Raw genomic sequence first — 12566 nt, 5'->3', positions numbered from 1 at the left:
TCCTTAGAAATACCAAGTAAAAACATGCATGAAGGTAGTATCCCCTTTGGTTTGATATTGTGAAAAGATAGAAGAGGATTTTTTGTGAAGAAAAGCTTGATAATTTCCCTAAAGTATGATTGGGAATTTATTATAGAATACAAAATAGAACTCCGCCTAAGTAGTCTGCGCTTAGCCGGTTCCAAGCCCAGGTAAAGGAGAAGGGTTGCGGTAGGTGACAACCAGCGTAAAAATTTTGTCACACCTTATGATATGGATTCAAATGATATAAACGTTGGGGTGTCATCTACTTAAGACGCGTTACATCAAAGCCCGGGTGTAGTGAGAAATATACAAAAGTGTAGGGTGTTCACCGAAAGCGACGCTCCATGCCAGCGCCTGTGGTGTTAAATGAGCAAGGGTTCCTATATCATGGACTGGTGTGGGTAAAGAAGTTAGTCCATAGGACAGATAGTAGAACAAATAGTGAAACAGAACACAAGATAGACATAGAGAACAATAGAAGATATCATAAAAAAAGGAGATCAATTAGGAAGGAACAGGATAGGGGGAGAATCAGAGTTGGTACTTGGAATGTTGGATCACTTATAAGAAAATTAATGGAGCTTGTGGATACCTTGGAAAGGGGAAGGGTGAATATTACTTGTATTCAGGAGACTAAATGGGTAGGAGAGAAAAGCAAGGAAGTGAGTAATTCAGGGTACAAACTGTGGTTTACTGGAAAAGAGAAAAACAAGAACGGAGTGGGCATAATCATATACATGATATTGAAAGATGCTGTAATAGCTGTGAAAAGAGTAGGAAATAGAATTATACTAGTAAAGCTAGTACTAAAAGGAGAAACAATAAATGTAGTTAGTGCTTATGCCCCACAAATAGGACTAGATAGTGAGAGTAAACAAAAGTTTTGGGAAGATATGGATGATCTAATGCAAAGCATACCGAATGAAGAGAATGTTTTCATCGGTGGAGATTTGAATGGACATGTGGGAAGTGATAGGCAAGGTTATGAGAATGTTTATGGAGGTTTTGATTTTGACAGCCGAATAAGGAGGAAAAAAGCATCCTGGATTTTGCTATGGCATACGATCTAATACTAGCAAATACCTACTTTATAAAAAGAGAATCACATTTAGTGACTTTCAATAGTGGACAACATAGAAGCCAAATTGACTTCCTCTTAACCAGGAAGACTGAAGGAACAGAAGCGTGAAAAACACAAGTTTATACCATTGAATTCAAAAATTTTTACCTAGGGTCACATGCATAATGCAAGATTTATTTTTATCTATTTGATTTCAATGATAAATAACATATTAAAACTCTTTTAATATGTTTTTGGATCTGTATTTGCCATTTAAGATTTTAAAATTAATCAGATTAATTTTAAAATCCTAGATTAAATCAAGAACAAACACACTAACCTCTTGATGCACTGTAGTATTTTTGCGCTTTTGAGATGCGTCTTCAGGACACCAGATGTTGTCCCTCTAGCTTGTCTATACCAAGAACATCTATGGCAGCCCTTGAACAGCTTCTAAAGCTTTTTCTATGAATTAGAAAATTAAGTTCTGCCTTTTAAGGGATTAAAGATGTAAACAGGACACTAGAAACGATTTCTAGTATTTTTAATTCAAGAGATTATTAGTTAATCTCTTTGAATTGATGAGAGATGAAGAAGATGAAAGGGAGAGGTGCTTTGGGGCAGCCACAATGAAATAAATAGCAGCTAGGTATTTTTCTTTTCATCCTTTTCCTTATATAGCTAGGTCACCACTTAAAACCCTTGTCACATGTCACCTTCTGATTAGCTCTAGGTTTAATTGACCCAATCACATTGTGCCAAGTATCAAACCTATATTTAATCTTAATTTTAATAATCTTACATGATTAAAAGACATTTGGCAAGCTTATGTGTAATGCCATGTGTCACCATCTCATGGTGCCACATGTCACCCTGTGAAATGATCAAAATGCCCGTGTCTTAATTTTGAGTTCTCAACTCAAAATAACTATTTCTCTTCTTCTAATTAATTTATATCAAATATAAATTAATTAATTAATCTCTATTAATTAATTTCTCATTAATTAAATTCATATTTAAACACTTTAAATATAAATTTAACGTATACTATACATCCAATAATTTAGATTTGGTTTCAAGTCATGCTAGGGACTTTGCAATCTAATTGCAAACCAAACCTATTTAATTAATCAATTAAACTCTTTAATTAATTAATTAATTAAATCATATTTAATTAGGTGATAACTTGTGTATGTGTGTGACTTACTAAGCTCATCACTAATTGGCAATGAGATATGATATCAACTCTTAATATCATCAGAACTCTTTCTTACCATAAATGATTTCTCTAAATCATTTTATGGACCTCATAGACCATGGTTAACACCTAGCATAGCATGCCATGGCCACCCAATCAGTAATAAGGTTTACCTTAAATGAACCTATAATCATATGTTACCATGCACTAGAATCTCTCTGTTACAAAATCCCAACTCAAGCTGGAGTCATGGTTTATGTCAAACTCCATTTGCTATGAATATTATGTTCTCTTTTAATTCCAGTTCTTGATTAAAAGATTTTCTCATCAGAAACTCTTTTCTGATTAAATCTATCTGTCCTAGCCAGGAACTTGAAACATCAAGAACAATTAAATGAACATAGGATTTTATCTCTATTTACTTAGAGGAACAGATTCTATTTTGATTAACACCTACCTCCATATATAACTAGTAGAAGCCAACACATGCCCATATACCCATACATAGTACAAGTATGAAAGCAGTATTAAACTCAAACCACCTATATACAAGATAACTGTGCTATCTCAGGTCTAAAGATTATATGCACTGATATGATTTATGACAATGCATTGACAAGAGTAAACTCCATGTTTTTATCATAAGTGTCACTAGTTCGGCCTACTTATCATGTATAAGTGCCTATCATGTTTGTTATATGGCATGAGACTCACCATTCCATCTTATTTATATCTCATATAAATAACTTGGGAACAAACATGAATACAATCTTTCTGGATAAGTCATGACCTTATTATGAAGTATCCTCGATTGTGAACCTATTTATGATAATTTGTGCTAGAAATATTGTCACTTATATTTTTAATAAGAATAAAATTTCTAACAAAATATCAATGGACCTTTTCTATTACACATAAATATATTTTGTAAACGGAAAAGTGGAAATACTTTTTATTAATAAAAACATGTACAAGATACATACTGAATGATATGCTCTAGGGCATACTACTAACAATCTCCTACTAGCACTAGAGCCATTCATTAGAATATCTTAGACCCATCTTTTCAAGATATCGGTCTAGCTGAGTCTGTGACATAGGCTTAGTGAATGGATCAGCTGAATTTTCAGCTGATGTTATTTTCTGCATGGCTACATCGTCTCGTCCAACCATTTCTCTGATAATGTGGTAGCACCTTTCTATGTGTTTGGATTTTTGGTGAGACCTTGGTTCCTTAGCCTGTATGACTGCTCCATTGTTGTCACAGTGTAGTGGAACTGCTGACTCAATGGAAGGAACTACTGTAAGTTCTGTCACGAACTTCTTTATCCAAACAGCATCCTTTGCAGCATCTGATGCAGCAATATACTCAGCCTCGGTAGTGGAATCTGCAGTCGTGCTCTGTTTGGAACTCTTCCAACTGACTTCACCTCCATTACAAATGAACACAAATCCAGAGGTAGACTTTCTATCGTCGATATCTGATTGGAAATCAGAATCAGTATAACCATCCAATTGCAAGTCTCTACCTCCATAGATCAAGAATAAATCCTTAGTTCTTCTCAAGTACTTAAGGATATTCTTGACAGCTATCCAGTGTTTCAAACCTGGATTGGATTGATACTTGCTAGTCAAACTAACAACATATGCGATATCCGGCCTAGTACACAATATCGCATACATTAAACTTCCAATAACCAAAACATATGGAATCTTGGCCATTTTATCTCTTTCTTCAGGTGTCTTTGGAGACATCTCTTTAGAAAGATGGATACCATGTCTCACTGGTAACAATCCTCTCTTGGAATCAAGCATATTAAACCTTTTTAACACATTTTCCAAGTATAGACTTTGGGATAAACCAATTATTCTTTCGCTCTATCTCTATAGATGCGAATCCCAAGAATATTGGTTGTCTCCCTAAGTCTTTCATGGAGAATGTATTTGACAACCATACCTTTACAGTTGTAAACATACCTGTGTCATTACCTATCAACAGTATGTCATCGACATATAAGACAAGGAAAGTGATAGCACTATCACTAACCTTCTTATATACACATGGCTCATCCTCATTTTTGATAAAACCAAAGGATTTAATGGCTTCATCAAAACGAATGTTCCAACTCCTCAAAGCTTGTTTCAACCCATAAATAGATCGTTTTACCTTGCATACCTTGGAACCATCTTGGGATTCAAAACCCCTAGGTTGTTCCATGAAAATGTTTTCTTCAATATATCCATTGAGAAAAGCTGTTTTGACATCCATCTGCCAAATCTCATAATCATAGTATGCAGCTATTGCTAATAGAATCCTAATTGATTTAAGCATGGCAACGGGCGAGAAAGTCTCCTCATGGTCGATTCCTTGCCTTTGGCGAAACCCTTTCGCTAATAGCCTTACCTTATAAGTATCTAGCTTTCCATCAAAACCAATTTTCTTTTAAAAACCCATTTGTTCCCTATAGGTATAATACCTTCAGGTGGGTCAACAAGATCCCAAACTTGATTCTTATACATGGAATCAATCTCGGATTTCATAGCATCAATCCATTTTGAAGAGTCTATATCTGATATAACTTCTTCATAGGTGAGTGGATCATCTCCATGATCTACTTCTTCATGAGTAGAGAATTCTTGTTCTTCTTCATTAAGGAAACCATATCTCACTGGTGGGTGAGATACCCTGGTTGTTCTATGAGGAACAGCTGTAGATGTTTCATCAACGGGTGTAGGTTGACTAGATGGATCTATATCCATCTGATCTGTTGGTTGGTTAGAATTCTCCAATTCTAACTCTATTTGCCTTCCTTTGCCTCCTTCTTGAACAAACTGTTGTTCAAGAAATGTGGCATCTCTACTTATCACAACCTTTTGTGAAGTAGGCAAATAAAAATAATATCCAAAACTATCTTCTGGATATCCAACAAATCGATATTTTTCTGACATGGTTTCCAATTTATCAGTGTTCAACTTTTTGATATAAGCTGGACAACCCCAAATCTTAACATTCTTAAGACTTGGTTTTCTTCCATGCCATATCTCATAAGGTGTGGAAGAAACTGATTTTGATGGAATCCTATTCAGAATATACAAAGCTGATTCTAATGCAAAAGAAGATTGGCATATCAGTATAGCTCATCATACTACGTACCATATCCAATAGGGTACGATTTCTCCTTTCAGATACACCATTCAGTTGTGGCGTTTCTGGAAGAGTCAGCTGGGAAACAATGCCGTGCTCTCTCAAGTATTCATCAAATTCAGTACTCAAATATTCACCTCCACGATCTGATCGAAGAGCTTTAATACTCTTTCCTGTTTGATTTTCTACTTCCGATTTAAATTCTTTGAACTTTTCAAAGGATTCATGTTTGTATTTTATCAAATACAAATACCCAAACATTGATTTATCATCAGTAAAGGTAATAAAGTAATGAAAACCGCCTCCAGCCATTTCCTTAAATAGACCACATACATCACTATGTATTAGATCCAAAATATTTTCAGCTCTTAGCCCTTGTCCAACAAAGGGTGATCTAGTCATTTTGCCCTGAAGACAAGATTCACAAGTTGGAGTAGGATCAGAGCCCAATGAGGATAAAATTCCTATTTTCTCCAGTTTTCTAATCCTATCTTCTGCAACATGACATAACCTTAAGTATCAAATATATTTTGAACTTGAGTTGATTTTCACTATGGCATTGCATTCTTTTAGATTGCTATACTCTGGGCAGTTCCTATTTCAGTGCCCATCCTTCTGGCAGTGGAAACACTTTCCTTTGCCTTCATCAGCTTTAGTCTTTTTTTTTTTTTTTTTCTGTTTAGCTATTTTCTTGGAAGGACCAGGAATCTGAGATTTCTTTTTTTTATTGCCCTTCTTCTTGTTGGATTTTCTAGTAGAAGAAGATACAATCAAAGCTACCTCTTTTTCTTTGTTGCCTGACATATTCTTTTGGGCAATAGCCAGCATGTTGAGTAAACCAGCTAAGGTGTATTCCTGTTTAGTCATATGAAAATTTATCACAAAATTCCCAAAAGACTCAGGAAGGGACTGAAGGATCAAATCCGTCTGTAGTTGGAAATCCATGTTGAAGTCAAGATGTTCCAACTGCTCAATCAGCTGAATCATCTTGTGGGCATGATCCCCAACATTCTGTCCCTCAGACATCCTCATGCGGAACAGCTGCCTAGATATCTTATACCTAGCATTCCTGCTGTGCTCACCATATAACTCTTGTAGGTGAAGGAGGATCTCACTCGCACTTTGCATGTTCTCATGCTGCTTCTGTAACTCATTACTCATGGAAGCAAGCATGTAATAGTTAGCTCTCATATCATGTTCCTTCCACTTGTCCAAAGTTTTATGTTCCTTTGGAGTGGCCTCTGGAGGTAAGGAATCAGGAACATTTGAATCTAGAACATACCCTATATGTTCAAGGTTCAGGACAAGTTTCAAATTTCTTAGCAAATCAGAGAGATTAGGTCCTGTCAACCTATTGCGATCAAGTATGCTTGTAAGGATATTGGATGGTGGTGGTTGTTATGTGCTCATTATTATCAGAAAATTAACTGTAGAAAATAACCAGATTAATTAGTAAATGTATCAAGTAATTAACCAAAATGATTATGGTCTTTTAATTAAATTGGTCCTCCCACTAACTTAGCGAATCCTACACTTCCAAAGTAGAAAACGGAAATCCTAGTTGGATGGATTTCCAGTGGGTGATTGAATTCTTATAATTCTATTGATCATCCTCAAGTACATCCATTATTGGAATTACAATAAATTATAAGTGAGCAACTCCTTGCCCATCATATCTCATGTGAGGTTCAATCCTTTACCTAGCCCCTAATGCTCAAAATCTCAGGTACATCCATTATTGACTTATCTTGCATTAGTTAAGTTGATCCCATTGAGCCAGTAATTATGCAAATAATTTTAATGTCCTCAGGTACATCCAATATTGGCCACCAAACCATTTACATATTTACAACATCTCATGCTTAACAATTATTCTTATGAAAATCTCTTAAATTAATTGCATCTTATACAACTATTTAAAATTTCTTAAAATAATTGTCTCAATGGAGGGCCCATGTTATAATTACTTTAATTATAGTATTTCCAACTTAATCATTTATTTGGAAGATTTTATGGTCATCCTAATTACTATTAAGGTCTCACTTTGCACATGATCCATTTAGCATGCATATATCATATAATTTCATACATTCCCATACATCTAATGCATTCATGGATAAGCAGTAAATATGATATGATCATGGAATTTCTAAGAGATTCAATTCTGAGCCACCAAGAATTGAATCAGGGCATTCCTAGGTGCATTTCATTCATTCATTTTACAAGAGTTGCTGAAGGAGTACATAATTAACACTTGATCTTGAATTCCTCCCACTGGTCCCACCAATGCTCTTGACCTCCTTGAACTTCTTGCAGTCCAATTACATAGTAATCCTTGGCATACCAAGGCGAATTTACAAAAACTAAATAAATGAAATTACAACCCAAAAATTATTACAACCTTAATAATACATGTCCAAAATAAATTAAAATAAATTAATTAATTTACAATTCCAAAGAAACATAAAGAATTAAATCCAATCACATTGGTCTTTTATAGTCCATGATCATCCATCATGCATATCACTATTTAACAATTAAATAAAACATACATACTTAAATTAAATTGAATATCTCATATTCAAGTTAAAAAACTAGATTTGAATATGATTCAAATAAATTTAAAAATTCAGATTTGAATCACATTCAAACAACCTTAAAAATTCAGATTTGAATCACACTCAAACAATTTTTTAAAAATCAGATTTGAATCACATTCAAATAATTTTTAAAAATTCAGATTTGAATATTATTCAAATAACTTTAAAAAATCAGATTTAAATATGATTTAAACAACTTTAAAAATTCAGATTTGAATCACATTCAAACAATTTTTAAAATTCTGATTTGAATCAAAATTTAATTGTGTGATTGAAATTCTAATTAAACAATTTAATTAGGTATAGGATGAACTTTTAGATCATACAACAATTGCAAATTAAAAAGCGAAACCTTGAGCCACCCATGAAGCCACAAACCTTGCGCACCATGAAGGTGTTCTTTTGCATGCCGCCACACTTCCATTGCAACCAGCAATGGATAAATCATCTCATGATCAAAACGCACAATTAAATCATATAATCAACAATCTAAATGGCAAATATAGTGGCTCTGATACCAATTGAAAGAACGAAAGCGTGAAAAACACAAGTTTATACCATTGAATTCAAAAATTTTCACCTAGGGTCACATGCATCATGCAAGATTTATTTTTATCTATTTGATTTCAATGATAAACAACATATTTGTAGAAAGAGATGTAGAAAGAGATGATTCTCATTGATTTCAATTAATCTGTACATGGGTATTTATATACAATTGATTCCTATAATTGTGTTATACTAATTAGGAAGAAATCCTAAATAAGAAATCCTAAATAGGAATACGTAATACGTAATATACACAGAAATAATATAATGATTGACTTTCCATAACACTCCCCCTCAAGTTGGAGCATAGATGTTAATCATGCCCAACTTGTTACAAATGTAGTCAATCCTAGCTCCATTCAGAGCTTTTGTGAAAATATCTCCTAACTGCTCTCCAGTTTTGATATGTCCTTTTGAGATGATCTGTTGTTGAATCTTTTCACGAACAAAGTGACAATCAATCTCAATATGTTTGGTCCGCTCATGAAATACCGGATTAGAAGCAATATGGAGAGCAGCTTAATTATCACACCACAATTTCGCAGGTTGGGGGTCTTAAAACTGTCTCATCTAGTAATTGAAATATCCACATTACCTCACATACCGATTGTGCCATGGCTCAGATTCGGATTCAGCACTAGATCGAGAAACTACACTCGCTTCTTGCTTTTCCAAGACACCAAATTTCCTCCAACAAAAACGCAATATCCAGAGTTGACCTCCTATCAACCTTAGATCCAAATTTCGGCATCCGAAAAACATTCAACATTCAAATGCCCATGATTACCATATAACAAACCTCTTCCCGAGCTCCCTTCAGATAGCACAAGATTTGTCCCAAGGCTTCCCAATGAGCAACAGCTTGGGGAAGACATAAACCGACTTACCACACTAACGGCATAAGCAATGTCGGGACGAGTGACATGAAGGTAGTTCAATTTTCCTACCAATTTCTGTATCTCTCGGATCTTCAAACAACTCACTATCCCCTGCTATGCTTGTAAATTTGGAGTCATTGGTGCACTACAAGGCTTAGCACCTAATTTTCCTGTCATCAATAGATCGATGACATATTTTCTTTGAGACAAGAAAATACCCTTCTTACTTCTCATAACTTCAATACCCAAAAATACTTTAATAATCCCAAGTCTTTGGTCCAAACTGGTTTGGAAGAAGGTTTTAAGAGATGAAATACTGCAGAGTCACTCCCGTGATGATAATGTCATCCACATAGACTACTGGAGAATTAGACCAGCCTCGATTGCTTATAAAATACCGAGTGATCACACTTACTCTTTTGCATACCAAATTCTGCATCGCTTCACCGAATCTCCCAAACCAGGCCCTAGGACTTTGTTTCAAGCCATAAAGAGACTTAAGCCTACAAACTTTACCCAACTCCCGAGCAACAAACCCGGTGGTTGCTCCATATACACCTCCTCTGAAGATCACCATGAAGGAAAGCATTCTTGATATCCAATTGGTGCGAGGCCAATCATATGTAGTCTGCTAAAGAGATAAACAAGCGAATGTATAAGTTTAGCTACAGGAGAAAAAGTGTCGAGTAATCAATCCCATATGTCCGAGCATATCCTTTTGCTACAAGGCGTGCTTTTAACCTAGCCACGTAACCATCGTGATTTACCTTCATCAGAATACCCATTTGCAACCAATAGCTTTCTTACCGGTGGGCAAAGGCAACAGCTCCCATGTACCATTAGCATCTAAAGCCTCCATTTCTTCTTTCATAGCAAGACACCACCAGATGAGACAAAGGCCTCACCAACAAGATAGGGATAGGAACAGAGTCTAAAGAAGTAACAAAACACCGAGAACAAGAAGACAATTGATTATAAGAAACAAAAGAAGAGATAGGGTAAGTACATGAACGTTTACCTTTACGAAGAGCAATGGGTAAATCTAGATCGTAATCATGATCGATGAGGTACAGGATCTCCCAACGAAGTAGCCGGTGGAGGATCTGAGTCAATAATCTCCAATCTCTGGAATAAACATGAACAACGGAGGCCGAGTAGGTCTAGAGACGTAAGAAACAGTGTGAGAGAGGACTAGACATTGATTGGGCAAGATATATTAAGATATCATCCTCCTCCCCGACTCTCATACACGGATGATTGAGAAAAAATGGAGTGGACTCAAAAAATGTTACATCTGCAGAAAAAAGATAACGATTAAGAGTAGGAGAGAAACAATGGTACCCTTTTGAATCCGGAGTACCCAAGGAAGACACATTTGAGAGACTTTGGATCCAATTTAGTAACTCATGACGAACATCACGTACAAAACAAGTACAACCAAAAATACGGGTTCAACAGAAACAAAGATTTTGTAGGAATAAAGCAAGATAAGGAATATCCCCATTAAGGACGTAAGACGGCATACGATTGATCAAAAACATGTCAGAAACTGCATCCGCCCAAAAGTGTTTAGGAACTTTCATCTGAAAAAAAAGAGCACGAGTTACCTCAAGAAGATGCCGATTTTTTCTTTCGGCCACGCCATTTTGGGATGGGGTATCCACACAGGAAGACTGATGAAGAATGTCATTTTGTGTCATGTAAGACTGAAATTGTGCTGAAAAATATTCTTTAGCATTGTCACTTCTTAATATGCGCATTTAAATATTAAATTGAGTTTTGATTTCATTACAAAAGGCACAAAAGATAGAAAACAACTCACAACGATTCTTCATTAAATATAACCAGGTAACACGAGAGTAATCATCAACAAAAGTAACGAAATAACGAAATCCAGTTTTAGAAGTAATGCAACAAGGACCCCAAACATCGAATGAACTAACTCAAAAGGGATGAAGCCCGTTTATTGACTCTAGACACGTAAGGCAAACGATGATGTTTTGCAACCGACACGACTCACATTCTAGTCTCGATAAAGATCAAATCGAGGACACAACTTCTTCATGGTAGACAAAGAAGGATGACCCAATCTACAATGAGCTTCAAGAGGTGTTACAGATCTGGAGCAAACAAGCGACCGCGTACATGATTTTCCGAATGTAGAGACCACGACTCACGCCCTCTACCAATAATGCGCTTCGTAAGATCCTCGAAACAAACACCGATCGTAAAAAGGAAATAGAACAATTTAAGGTACGAGTAAGTTTACTAATGTAAAGTAGATTAAAAGAGAAATTTGGTAGACACAAAACAGATGACAAAGAAATTGACGGTCGGATTCGCAGCCTAACCCATGACACAAGAAGTAGAACCATCACTAAAGTAACAGAGAGGAAGTGGGATTAGACCGAAAGCGGATAGAAGACTAGAATTACTGTCATGTGATCTGCTGCACCGTAATCAATAACCCATTTGGATGAGGAAGACACAAGGCTTGTAGTGGATTTACCCGACTCGTGATCGCAGTTGATAGGGAACCGTAGGCTTTAGAGATGCTCGACATCGGGAAAATCAGTGCAAAATCCTCTGCAGATACCAAAACAGTTTTCTCGAGAGGAAGATACCGTAGAATCCTCTGCCGCCATATTTGCCATCCGTGATCGCCGATTTTTCCTCCAAGTTGCGGACAATTATATTTTGTATGGCTGTGCTCATGACAATAATAACAAATGACTCCTCTTGAGTCCTGATTAGAACTAGCCTCTCCATTACGCTGACATTACATTGCTGTAATTCCTCCTCTACTTCCTCTTCTATTACCCTCGTTGTCCATTTGGATTACGGCTAATAAGAGCACTACCGCAGTCGTGAAGATTGGGTACTTTCTGCATCAAGGACCCGTGTGAATGTTTCATGCAAAGAGGAAATCTCAATCGAAAGAATCTGAGATTTAGCAGTCTCATACTCTGAAGGAAGGCCTGCAAGAAAACTCATAACAGCCAGTTGCTCCCGTTGGGCCTGCTGAACTTTCACATCAGAACTAAAAGGCAACAATACATTAAGTTTCTCATATACCCGTTTAAAATCCATAAAATAAGCCGTGAGAGACTTA

General features: G+C 36.0%; 1 protein-coding gene across 2 annotated transcripts in view; it reads left to right on the top strand.

The window, feature by feature from the left end:
- The window catches only part of LOC110661564 (phosphatase IMPL1, chloroplastic), a 79543-nt gene that overhangs the window by 51974 nt on the left and 15003 nt on the right, over window positions 1-12566 (top strand). The gene's annotated exons all lie outside the window — the stretch shown is intronic.

The sequence above is a fragment of the Hevea brasiliensis genome, chromosome 11 (assembly GCF_030052815.1).
Source record: "Hevea brasiliensis isolate MT/VB/25A 57/8 chromosome 11, ASM3005281v1, whole genome shotgun sequence".
Classification (NCBI taxonomy): Eukaryota; Viridiplantae; Streptophyta; class Magnoliopsida; order Malpighiales; family Euphorbiaceae; genus Hevea; species Hevea brasiliensis.
Note: the sequence above shows the minus strand (reverse complement) of the source record. Positions and strands in the feature narration are given on the sequence as shown.